Source organism: Schistocerca piceifrons, chromosome 2 (assembly GCF_021461385.2).
Source record: "Schistocerca piceifrons isolate TAMUIC-IGC-003096 chromosome 2, iqSchPice1.1, whole genome shotgun sequence".
NCBI lineage: Eukaryota > Metazoa > Arthropoda > Insecta > Orthoptera > Acrididae > Schistocerca > Schistocerca piceifrons.
In genome coordinates this window covers 1,008,357,216-1,008,370,052 of record NC_060139.1, presented here as the reverse complement: position 1 = coordinate 1,008,370,052, position 12,837 = coordinate 1,008,357,216, and positions in this window count along the sequence as shown.

Genomic DNA, 12,837 nt, shown 5'->3' with positions numbered 1-12,837 from the left:
CTGCGAACAAATGCTTGCTGGATGCGTGCTACATTTTCATCACTCGTTCTCGGCCGTCCAGAACTCTTCCCTTTGCACAAACACCCATTCTCTGTAAACTGTTTATACCAACGTTTAATACAGCACCTATCAGGAGGTTTAACACCATACTTCGTTCGAAATGCACGCTGAACAACTGTCGTCGATTCACTTCTGCCGTACTCAATAACACAAAAAGCTTTCTGTTGAGCGGTCGCCACCTTAGCATCAACTGACGCTGACGCCTAGTCAACAGCGCCTCAAGCGAACAAATGTACAACTAAATGAAACTTTATAGCTCCCTTAATTCGCCGACAGATAGTGCTTAGCTCTGCCTTTTGTCGTTGCAGAGTTTTAAATTCCTAAAGTTGTGGCATTCTTTTTGAATCACCCTGTATTTCTACACGGCAAGTACGGTGTGCCTACGTCACGTTGTGCGATTTTCTTATCTAGTTTTCCCTTTTACCACCCTAGCAGTTTTATAGTGGAGTTACGATGCCGATACAGCGGCGCAGTAGTGAAGTCAGAGAGCCCTGTGAAGTCTGCGCTGTGGCCGGCGGGGCTGCGGCGTGCACATCGAGGCGGCAGCCGCACGTGAGGTACGGCCCGGGCCAGCGTTGCGTGTCCGGCGGCGGTGATAGCAGGGCCGGCGGAGCGTCGCTTCCTGCGGCCGCCGCTCTTCAATCTGTGCGCTGTCGGCCGCGCCACGGCCATTAATCGCGCCGCTGGCGAAAGCCGTTTCCGACGCGGCTGCAGCGGCGTCATCAGCAGCGACAGTGTGCGCGCGTCTCCGGACCTCGCTGCCGGAACCCCGCAACAGAGTGCGCACCGTAGCAGTGTGCGATTCGGCGCTGATATCTGTATCGCGGGCAGGCCTGCTCGCACGGCGTAACGGGCACAGCAGTAAGTCAGGGAAATGAGCCAGCTACAGGTCGAATCCGGTCGCCAGGTGAGCTACTCGCGGTGTGGGCGGTGTTTCTGGCTGTTGCAACTGTGATTGCTTTATTGTCGTCCCAGATATCTTGCCTGCAGGCAGTTGACATCACAAAATATTGACAGGTGTCGGGCTTCGCTCTAGTGATTATGTCGACCCGGACAAAAACCAAATTGCCACCCCTAAATATATGTGTGTAGAACAATTTGTATATCATTACGTTATTTCTACCATCTCATACCCCTTGACTATCTATGTTATGCTATAAGTTTCTTTCTAAAAACTTGCTTTTATTAAAATGTAGCAAAATTATTTGATCTTTATTATATATATATATATATATATATATATATATATATATATATATATATATATACAGGGTGAGTCACCTAACGTTACCGCTGGATATATTTCGTAAACCACATCAAATACTGACGAACCGATTCCACAGACCGAACGTGAGGAGAGGAGCTAGTGTAATTGTATAATACAAACCATAAAAAAATGCACGGAAGTATGTTTTTTAACACAAACCTACGTTTTTTTAAATGGAACCCCGTTAGTTTTGTTAGCCCGTCTGAATATATAAACAAATGCGTAATCAGTGCCGTTTGTTGCATTGTAAAATGTTAATTACATCCGGAGATATTGTAACCTAAAGTTGACGCTTGAGTACCACTCCTCCGCTGTTCGATCGTGTGTATCGGAGAGCACCGAATTACGTAGGGATCCAAAGGGAACGGTGATGGACCTTAGGTACAGAAGAGACTGGAACAGCACATTACGTTCACATGCTAACACCTTTTTATTGGTCTTTTTCACTGACGCACATGTACATTACCATGAGGGGTGAGGTACACGTACACACGTGGTTTCCGTTTTCAATTACGGAGTGGAATAGAGTGTGTTCCGACATGTCAGGCCAATAGATATTCAATGTGGTGGCCATCATTTACTGTACACAATTGCAATCTTTGGCGTAATGAATGTCGTACACGCAGCAGTACATCTGGTGTTATGTCGCCGCAGGCTGCCACAATACGTTCTTTCTTATCCTCTGGGGTTGTAGGCACATCACGGTACACATTCTCCTTTAACGTACCCCACAGAAAGAAGTCCAGAGGTGTAAGATCAGGAGAACGGGCTGGCCAGTTTATGCGTCGTCCACGTCCTATGAAACGCCCGTCGAACATCCTGTCAAGGGTCAGCCTAGTGTTAATTGGGGAATGTGCAGATGCACCATCATGCTGATACCACATACGTCGACGCGTTTTCAGTGGGACATTTTCGAGCAACGTTGGCAGATCATTCTGTAGAAACGCGATGTATATTGCAGTGCTCTCCGATACACACGATCGAACAACGGAGGAGTGGTACTCAAGCGTCAACTTTAGGTTACAATATCTCCGGATGTAATTAACATTTTACAATGCAACAAACGGGACTGATTACGTATTTGTTTATATGTTCAGATGTGCTAACAAAACTAACGTGGTTCCATTTAAAAAAACGTAGGTTTGTGTTAAAAAACATACTTCCGTGCATTTTTGTATGGTTTGTATTAAACAATTACACTAGCCCCTCTCCTCAAGTTCGGTCTGTGGAATCGGTTCCTCAGTATTTGATGTGGTTTACGAAATATATCCAGCGGTAACGTTAGGTGACTCACCCTGTATATATGACTCGTAGTGGGGAGTGAGTACATAATATATTGAATAGGGAACCATGTTCAGAAATGCACCATTTCAGTGCTGCAACCATTTGAAAACGTGTTGATGCGACTATTTTTATAAGTAGTTGACTGGGCGTGATCCAGTAAATCACTTGTTTAACAGTTCCACTCATTAACAGACAATGATACTGCTCGTGTACTTGTTGACGGGTTCTCATCAACGTGATGCACTAACGCCTCTTCTAGTTCGGGCCTGTAGCGCCTCCCTGGAGCCCACAGTCACTCCTGCTGCTGATAAAGATACCCTCTCTCGAAACCGCTGCGTGATTGTGGAGAAAAGGGTACGCGATGTAGTCTGAAGTTGTGGAGAACTATCTTGATAACAGTCACTCCTGCTGCTGGTGAAGATACCCTTTCTCGAAACCGCTGCGTGATTGTGGAGAAAAGGGTACGCGATGTAGTCTGAAGCTGGGGAGAACTATCTTGATAAAAGCGACGCGCAGCTCTTCCATTGCTGTGAGCTTCGCCATTCAGGAAGATCATGTCGGTGTTTTCTGCAAACGTGTACTCAACCATGTTGCTCCAACACTAACAGACGCGTGAATGACGCTCAACCAGGTCAGTGAGGTAGGATAGGATGTCAAATGACATCAGCCGATATGACGTTAGCACCCATCAGTATGACTATCCTGTTGCAACCTACCCAGCAAACATGTTTTCAAACGTCTGTAGCACGAAAACAGTACGTTTCCGGACATGTGTTCCTAATCAAAATATTACGTACTCACTCCCCGCTACAAGTCCTAGAAGTTTGTAACGGGAATTTTCGACCACCCTATATATATATATATATATATATATATATATATATATATATATATATATATATATATTAAATGAACAGTTGGTAACATTTCGGTTTTTAAAATTAAAACACAAAAGTAGTTAGCTTGGACTTTATTTCTCTTGTTCCAGTGTGATACATTTACTTTTGTGGCCTTATCATAAATTATGGGAACGCATGCTCTTACTAACGTGAGCAACCATAATAACCTCATTAATGTAATAAATGTTCAAAATGATGTCCTTCAGCTTCAATGCATTTCGAAATACGCGTAACGAAATTCCTCTCAACAGCGAGTAGATCGCCTTCAGTAATTGTTGCACATACATTGACAATGCGGTGCCGCATGTTTTCAGGCGTTGTCGGTGGATCACGATAACAAATATCTTTCACTTTTCCCCAAAGGAAAAAGTCCGGAGACGTAAGGTCCGGTGAACGTGCATGCCATGGTATGGTGCTTCTACGACCAATCCACCTGTCATTTAATGTCCTATTTAATACAGCTTCAACTGCACGCGTGCGAAGTGCCGGACATCCATCATGTTGAAAGCACAGCGCCATTCTGTCATGCAGTAAAACATCTTGTAGTAGAATCGGTAAATCATTAATTAAGAAACCAGCATACATTGAAATATTTACATTGTCATCGATAAAATAAGGGCCAATTAGATGTCCTCCAATAATTCCATACCATACATTAACCCGCCAGGATCGCTGATGTTCCACTTGTAGCAGCCATTGGGGATTTTCCGTTGCCCAATAGTGCGTATTATGCCGGTTTACGTTACCTCTGTTTGTGAATGACGCTTTGTCACCTAACGCTTTGTCACCAAACAGAGCTCTTGAAAAAAAATCTCGTAATTTATTGTGTGCCTAGTGGCAAAAATTTATAAGACGTTCAAAATAATCGCCATGCCATTCCTGGTGCTTAGAAATATCGTAATTCTCAAAACCGATATTTTCGAAATTCCCGATTCCCGCTCGATTTGTCTGCTACTGATGTCCAGAATAGCCTCAACTGCAGCTAAAAAACTTGTTTGTGCATCTTTATTTGATGCAGTTGTTGGTTGCCTCTTCTTCTTTGGCTGAACACTTCCGGTTTCTCTACCTACATTAACTACCCGACGAAACGACCGGACACTTGGGTGCTGTCTGTCAGGATAACGGTCAACATACATAACACAAGCTTGTTGGGAATTTTGACCACAATAGCCATTAACAAACAAAATATCTACCTTCCCTACGACTGTTGAACGTTCCATTTTAACAAAATTATGTCTTCCGCGTGATTACTATTACTGGACAAGCGTATTATAATACCTAATTTAAGTAAAGAATTGTACACAGTGTTATCGGGTGCGTTGCTACATTTGTGAGAATATTACAGCGTGATCCATCACGAAGTGAAACAAATGTTCCAAATCAAACATTCCAATTTATTTACGTACAATACAAATATGCAATAAATATTGGGGTTCCTATTTTAAAAAACGAAGTTTCTATCAGTTTGGCCTACGGCAGCGCCATCTAGTGGATCATCCATAGCGCCATATGTTTTCCCCAGTCACGAGCGAGCAGATTTGATATTCTTATTTTTTCGTTTGATGCTAATTTCGTGAGATATTTGGCCCAGTCGCTATCAATGAGCCACCCTGTATGTTTACTTACTGCCAATGACAATCAAATATATATACAATTTTTTAATTTCACTGACAGTCTAATAATTTTTCTTAAATTTTAATAAACGCATATTTTTAGAAAGAACCATATAGTATACCATTTGATATTCAAGCAGTACGAAATGATAGAAGTAAGTTAATGGTATAAAAACTGTTAACCGTACAACTTTTACATTTTTAAATGGCATTATTTTGAAAATAAAACAAGGTAACATCAACTAATTACAAAAAGATTTTTTCTTACTTTCATTCTGCAAGTTTTCTTATTAAATCTTTTAAATTTAGTTTATCAGCAATTTCATGCTCATTTGCCAAAAGGGCCAACAATTAAGACTATTTTCTGCAGTCGAATGTGAAAAAGTTTTTAATTAATTTTAGCTTAGAGAGACCCTACAGTTATTGGTGTCGTTAACAATATTCTTAAAGAACTAATACAATGTGGGGCAAAATTTAACTTCATGATTAAAGTGAGTACATTGCTGAGGCTTTCTTTCTCGTCTAAAAAACACTGCACACATTTCCTCTGTTAATTCACCCCTTTAATGTCAACAGTATCACCATCAGTTAAAATACATTCTAAATGCTTACAGCGTTTTAGCAGCATTTCTTCAGTCATAGTATTTAAATATTATACACAGTGGACAAAAATTGTGTCACGAAATTTTAACACTCGATAGCTGCGCCAGTAGGAACCAAAATTACTAATGTTGCGTATGTTGACAACGCACAATATTTAAACTACGGGAACTTGGCGCTATGCGCTCCGATTGGCCGTGGGATTGCCCTGTTGCCGGATGCTCTGGACCACGCATGACCGCGAATGCTTTGTCTGCCGAAGATCGCGATGTATGTGTGAACCGACAACCATAGCGCTGCTCTCGGCTTGTACGCCAAAACCTATAACTTCAGCGCCATCCATTAATTATGCCAGGTACCAAATAAGACTGTGCAAGAGAGCAAAGAATCCGTAATTAATATGCTCATTGGGACATACATATTAAAAGAATCTGACTACAACATCTGTAAAATAAGAAAAGATGTGAGCCTCTCTGTAAAGTAGAAAATTACTCTAAGTCTTACACCTTGCAGTGTAGTAAGCGGTCTTGGAATGTGTCTTTTCACGTAGCCAAGTGGAGAGCTTTCTTTTTATATAGCGCAAAAAATTCAGGTCCGTATCTTCAATGCTTTTCGAGACAAAGTTTTACCTAAAATGTGTAATAACTTTTCTGCTGTTACAGAACTATCCTAAGGACAGTAAAGTATTTATTTATAACAGCAGATGAAACTTGTACTACTATACTAAAAGGGTTCAGTTCATAGAAGTTAGTTTTTTCCAGGATTTATTTCATTTCGTTACAAAAGATTGCTGACGTCATTTTGACCACTTTCTAAATCATTATTTATTTATCTTTTATTGTACGGATGATGTGGAGAGAATGGGAAAGTCTACGGAGAGCATATGTAGAATGTGAATGTTATATTTTATTAAAAGCTATATGGAATTTATGCGCTGGAAAATTCTTGTGTTGTAGCGCGCATCCTTGTGTACAAAAGCAGCCATAAGAGAAATCAATTAGTACTTCTGGGGATAATTCTTATTTTGTTTCATTTAAATTTAATTTGATTTCGTGAATAGTTTCTTTTATAAATTGCTTTCTGTGATTCTATTGGATGATTCAGGGATTACCGCTAGTTTTTGAGGGCTGGAGCTGTTCTGATTGGTTGCCTAAATCATCAGCCCATAGATATTAAGAATTTACAGCGCTTTGTGTCCTGCATTGTTATGCAGTTCTGTATCTCCAAGAGTACCTCGGGAACCGCATTATTGTGCAGATCTATGTGGAACCTCGCCACTCTATTTTTATTAAGATGAAGAACATCTTGCATTCTTTCAGTTCTCTTATCATAATTGTAAAGCGACTTTAGTTTTGAACGTTTTAATGAAAGTTTCAACATTGAAGTTATTGGCGTGTGAACTTTCTGGTCGTGCTTGAAACTCCACGGGCGTGTTCGTAGATTCCACCGAATATTTGGGTGAGGACTTCTTTATAAGAAGTCTCCTGAACAACTTGATGTAATAACTCGCATCAGTTTCTATGGAACACTAAAATTATTTGTTCCAGACGAATGAAATTCTGATTTTCGTGTGGAGAACTTGTAACCTGAACAGTCATCGACTAGACGAATACTAGTTTAACAGTAAAAGCGGACTTGATAGCCATTTACATGTTCTGGGGGCAATAAAATCTAGTTAGTTGAACTTAAAAACAGTTTCAAGCACGTTTATTTAGACCCTGATCGCCCGAAATTCAAGGAACTTACCGATGCTGGCTCCAACCTAGAGTTACGTGGCATTTGCTTGGTAGGTATTTAGTCGGTGTTATTTCGAGACTGCTTTTCATCGGCTAAGTGAGATCTACCAACGTAGCTGGAGCGGGGAGGGGGGGGGGGGCGAGGGGCAGAGAACAGGAGGTGGATGGACTGGATTTTAGGAATGAAAAGTTAAAACCCGACTCGTTGCAACCCGAATGACACTGTATTTTGCCGGGTAGTCACGAGCGATATTCCAATGATTAATCCACACTGGCAGTTGATCGTGGGGTGCTCGCGCTGCAGAGAGTTTTGAGGTCGCTGGTTGGCGTGTGCCTGCGAGCAAATCGGAGCATCTCCACGGGGAAAATTATTTATTGTCTTGCTGTGCACGAAACTATTTTTGTGACAAATTTGAATTGTTTTACGTGTTGTTCATTGTGTGAGCATACGACTGTATCACACATGTGGTTTTGTTAATTTGATCAACACCAACGCCGTCAATAAAATAACGCAATCTTTTAGAAATTACGTCTACGTTGCAGCGCCTCATTTACCGGCGCTTTAATAAGTGCCCGGGATAAGCCGGCTACAACAATATTTTATTGAGAGACTGTGTGTTCGTGCAGCCGTGTTTGAGTTAAGACTTTAAAATTGTACTGAGCATGGAATAGTTTCATGAGCGTGGCTTACGGACTCTAACTTTGTAAAGGACTTAGTTTATTTGTCTGTGGTTTTCGGTGACTGATTTTGCATGATTACCCATGATTAAAGGTGTTTGAGCTGGCTATGAACTACAACAATTTTCTGTAGCTAATAGCTATATTCATGTGTTAAGGGTTTTTTGCATGTTTTTTCGCAGTGCTTATCCCTAAAACCGAAGTTTATATCACAGTTGCTAATGGAAAACTGCCCTTTAGGATTTAAACGTTTTTCGTTGACTTTAGTGAATTACTGTGCAGTTAAATGAACTTTGATTGCACGTGCTTCTGTCTTGAATCTTCTGCTTGCATTATATATCTACATGGAGCCGTTCTGTGGCTAATGTTGGTGCTGTTTGCATGTTTCTGTCCGCTGTTGGAGCCCAGACCGTATCGTTTAGTTGACATGGTTGCGGTTGTTTGTCTTCTTCTCGTGTTGACTGGCGCCACTTGGTGTCACAAGCGTTGCCTGTCCGCTAGTGGCAGAAGCGGCGGTTGTCGATATGTAGTAACTGTGGCCCTATCTTTGGGGTGACGTTGTTGTTCCTCCAGGTCGTGTGAGTGTGCAGTTTAGTAGGGGGACCCAGGAGGAGCCAGGTGCGCGCAGGGCGAGAACACGCCGGGACAATTGGCGGACAGCATGGACGGCCAGATCGAAGGCTTGTGGTCACGAGGGCGCACGACCTCGTCTTAAACCGGATTCTGGAAGTTTTAAGTGCATTTGGATTCAAGTAGAGAAACCTCCACCATTGTGAGATATTGCGATTCTCCAGTGACTTGGGTTCGTGTTGGTGCTCGTAGTGTTGCCGAGGCGAAAAGCAGCGAGTGGAGTACTTGGGGAAGGCGGATCTGATTAGCTTTCCTGGACTTATAATTACTATTCACTGCGTTCAATTTTTTACTATTTGTTAAGTTCAACCAGCGATATTTTTCCGGCCTAGTGGCCGCTAACGCACCAGTTACCTGCCATGGAGGTTAGTGTATGTAACGGGAGTGTACGTTTCCTCGCCTTGCCGTTGCTGTCCAGTGAGGAATGTAGTTTTAACAGCTTTCTTGATTGTAGGTTGGTTGGTGATTCTTCTACTCTGGTGGTAGTGATTGCTTTCTCGTTCCGTGCGCTCTATGCACAGTATTCTGCCAGCGGAGTCCAGACCGCCGGTTCTGGCTTTGGCGTATTTTTACATCATTGCATTTGGTTTATTGGACGTCAGATAGCCTCAGCAAGATTATCATTAGTCATTCGTTAGACTGCCACTAGTCTGAGTTACCATCTTGTGAAGTGAATGCAGCTCTTGGCTGCCTATCTCACCGCTCGCGAAAATGTTTTTGCCGGACCTACTCAGAGGTCGATTCCTGGTGCAACGTCTGTGGCTGTCCCTTGTGTTTTATTATTGTCTTTGCTGTTTTACTGTATGTTTTTTAAATTTTTCTATATAATTGCCATTCATGGCGTTACAGCACGTTTAAATCGTTGTGATACCAAGTTTACCATCATTTTGTCTCATCCGTTTGGTGATCAGTTGCCTGTCTTTGTAAATTAACCTTTGCTAGTGCATCGATTTTTTGCAGTAGGTTTGTTAATTTTTTTAATAACTGGCGTCCTTGGTGTTAAAGGCCTTCAGCCGTGACTCTGGTTACTTGGTTTAAAATTCTAATTGGGGTGACATTGGCTTTTTTAAACATTATTTGCTGTGCCTGTATTTTATGCTCATTTTGTGAATTTTAATGCACTGAAAGCACTATTAATTACACCGTTGTTTATTCCTTCATTAATAACGGGTATTATCTTTATTTATTGCTGAGTCTGGAATTACCGTCTTAAAATAAATGTGTGTAATTGCAAAAGGGAACCAATAGTAACTGAATACGGCCCCGTCCACAATCGTAACCAAATCCTGCCTTCCCTGACTATCAGGTTCCAGCTGGTAGCAGATCGTGGTTGTGATTGTAATATCGCCATTTCAGTTAGTGTTGGTTGATTTGGTAAACACTGTTACTATGGCTCAAATGGCTCTGAGCACTATGGGACTCAACTGCTGAGGTCATTAGTCCCCTATAACTTAGAACTAGTTAAACCTAACTAACCTAAGGACATCACAAACATCCATGCCCGAGGCAGGATTCGAACCTGCGACCGTAGCGGTCTTGCGGTTCGAGACTGCAGTGCCTTTAACCGCACGGCCACACAGGCCGGAAAACACTGTTACTGTTGTATGATTTCTGCCTTTGGTGTTTTTGGTTCTGTTTTAGGTGATCAACTCTGTGATGGCGGTCAGGCAGTGCCAGTGCCCCGGGATTGGCCTATTGAGGGAGGGATTTATGAGCTGGCGATAAGACGTCACCCTATTGAGGATTGTGTTCCGGACTTAGCAGCCCGCTTGCGTGCTACCGTTCTTCAGCCGGTTGACGTCACGCCGGATGTTGTGGGTGAGACAAAGGCAGCCACTGAGTTTTTGTTTAAAACTGTTAGGAGTCTCGAGGACAATATCGGCTTTCTAGAGGGCAGTCAGTTAGACAGGGTGCGGGCACAGTTGATACATTTAGCCAAACGGGTATCTGACTTAAGGGCATTAAAATTAGAGGATCGTGATAAGGAATCAATCGCTGAATTGGTGTCCTTGGTTAACGAATTGCAGTTTAAGGTCACATGCTTAGAGCTTGATGGGACGAGAACTGGGGAACAGGATTTGTTACCTTCCGGGCGGTGCGCTAGAGAGCGTGGGAATACCGCCCTAATGGCCTACGAGGGGTTAGTCGGGGCATTTGATAAATTGCCTAATCCTCTAGTGCATCTGTTTCGAGACGTCACAGAATTAGTTACAGACCGACTGGAGCAAATTGAAAGGTTGTTATGGTTTTTGGTTCGCCTTGAGCAACACACTGATGAGTTTGGTATTTCACATCAGGTAATTTTGTCTCTATTGTATCCTTTAACAATAGGCGAATTGAGGACCTTGATATCCAGAACTATGGCAGAAGAGTTTTCATTGGAGCAGTTGAGGGAGCTTGCGATCAGTGAAAGATTGACCACGGGAGTTCGTAAACAGCTCGAGTGTCGCTGTATTTGGCAGATGCAGCAAGATGGGGAGGAGTTGCATCAATACGTGGAAAGGGTTAAGACGGCCTGTTTGGCCTTGTTAGTCGACTTGCCAGAACGGGAGTTAGTTTTAATCGTCCTGAGGGGAATGCGAGCAGCGGATAAGTCACATTTTGTTTTTCGTAGTCGTCCCTCCACTTGGGAAGAACTTAGTGCCGCCGTTGTAGCTATATCCGCGCTGCCGCTTTCGGACGACAGACACCGTGAGGTTAAGGTTCAGACCGTGGGCGTCGTCACCCAGGGGAACTCCAGATTACCAAACTTCAGCTGAGTCTGCTAAAGGGGAATCGCGGCGTTGTTTCAGGTGCGGTCGAGCAGGGCAATTAGTTCGTACTTGCGCTCAGCCGCGGATACCCGGAGCCCATAAATGACGTCCGGCTGGGCAGCAACCACGGGGTCGAGCCTTTAAACCCTGGTGTGCCCTTGTCGCTGCTCGATCATTATTCCTACTGCCTTATATTTGTTCTCGAGTATGTGGCGAACCTATTAGTGCCCTTTTGGAATCTGGCAGCTCCTTTTCATTGCTGAGCTTGGAATGGTTTCTTGAATTTGGTCGTCTTGCGAGACTTAGGCTGGTGCCTTCTTCGGTGCAGAGATGTCGGTTTGTCAACGGGCAGGTGTTGCCTCTGCATGGTTGGGTCCGAGGGAGTACCTCGGTTGGGGATTTCTCGTGGCCCTTCTCTTTGGCCTTGGATAAAGAGCTACCGGTCGATTTGATTTTGTGATGTGATTTTATCGGTAAAACTGGTCTTCTCTTGGATTATTCAGGGTAAACCTTTTTCTTTAAGTTCTCGTCTGGTCAGAAATTTGGGTTCTGTGAGAGTACTAAACGTACGGTACGTCGACGTGCGGGAATGCTGACTGTTGATGCTAAGGTTAGTGAGTTTGATCTCACCCATCTTGTCTGAACTAAGGGGTTTGTTGGAGAAGTTCCCAGAGCTTCTCTGTGATAGACTAGGGGTTGCTAATGTTTTTGACTAACGTATTCGTCTTTCTGGCTATTTTCCCGTCAGGCAGTCCCCATATCGCATATCACCGGCTAAGATGAAGATACTAAGGGAAAAGATCTCCAAAATGCTTGAGCAGGGAGTTACTAGCCCTTCTACATCTCTTATGCCTCTCGTTATTCCTCGGCCCTAAGGATCAGTGGCGGGACTTTCGGCCTGTTGTTGACTATCGTCTCCTAAATAAGAAGTTTGGCCTCGAATCGGTTCCTTTACCTGATCTTCATAACTGTTTTACTTGGTTTTCCGGGGCTAATTGGTTTACTGTGCTTAACCTGAATCAAGCCTATTATCAGATGCCCTTAGCCGAAGAATGTAAACACGTTACAGCGATTTGTACTGACTGGAATTTGTTTGAATTTGATAGGGTCCCCTTTGGTTTGGCGAATGGAGCAGCCGTCCTTACTCGTTTGCTGCATAATGTTCTTGGAGACTTGAAATTAGTCTGTGTTTACAATTTCCTGGACGATTTGGTAATTTATATTCGTTCGTTTCAAGAGCATTTGGAACATATCCAGCAAGATTTTGCTAGGTTGCAGGGGGCCGGTTTGACTGTTGAACCCAATAACGTGACATTA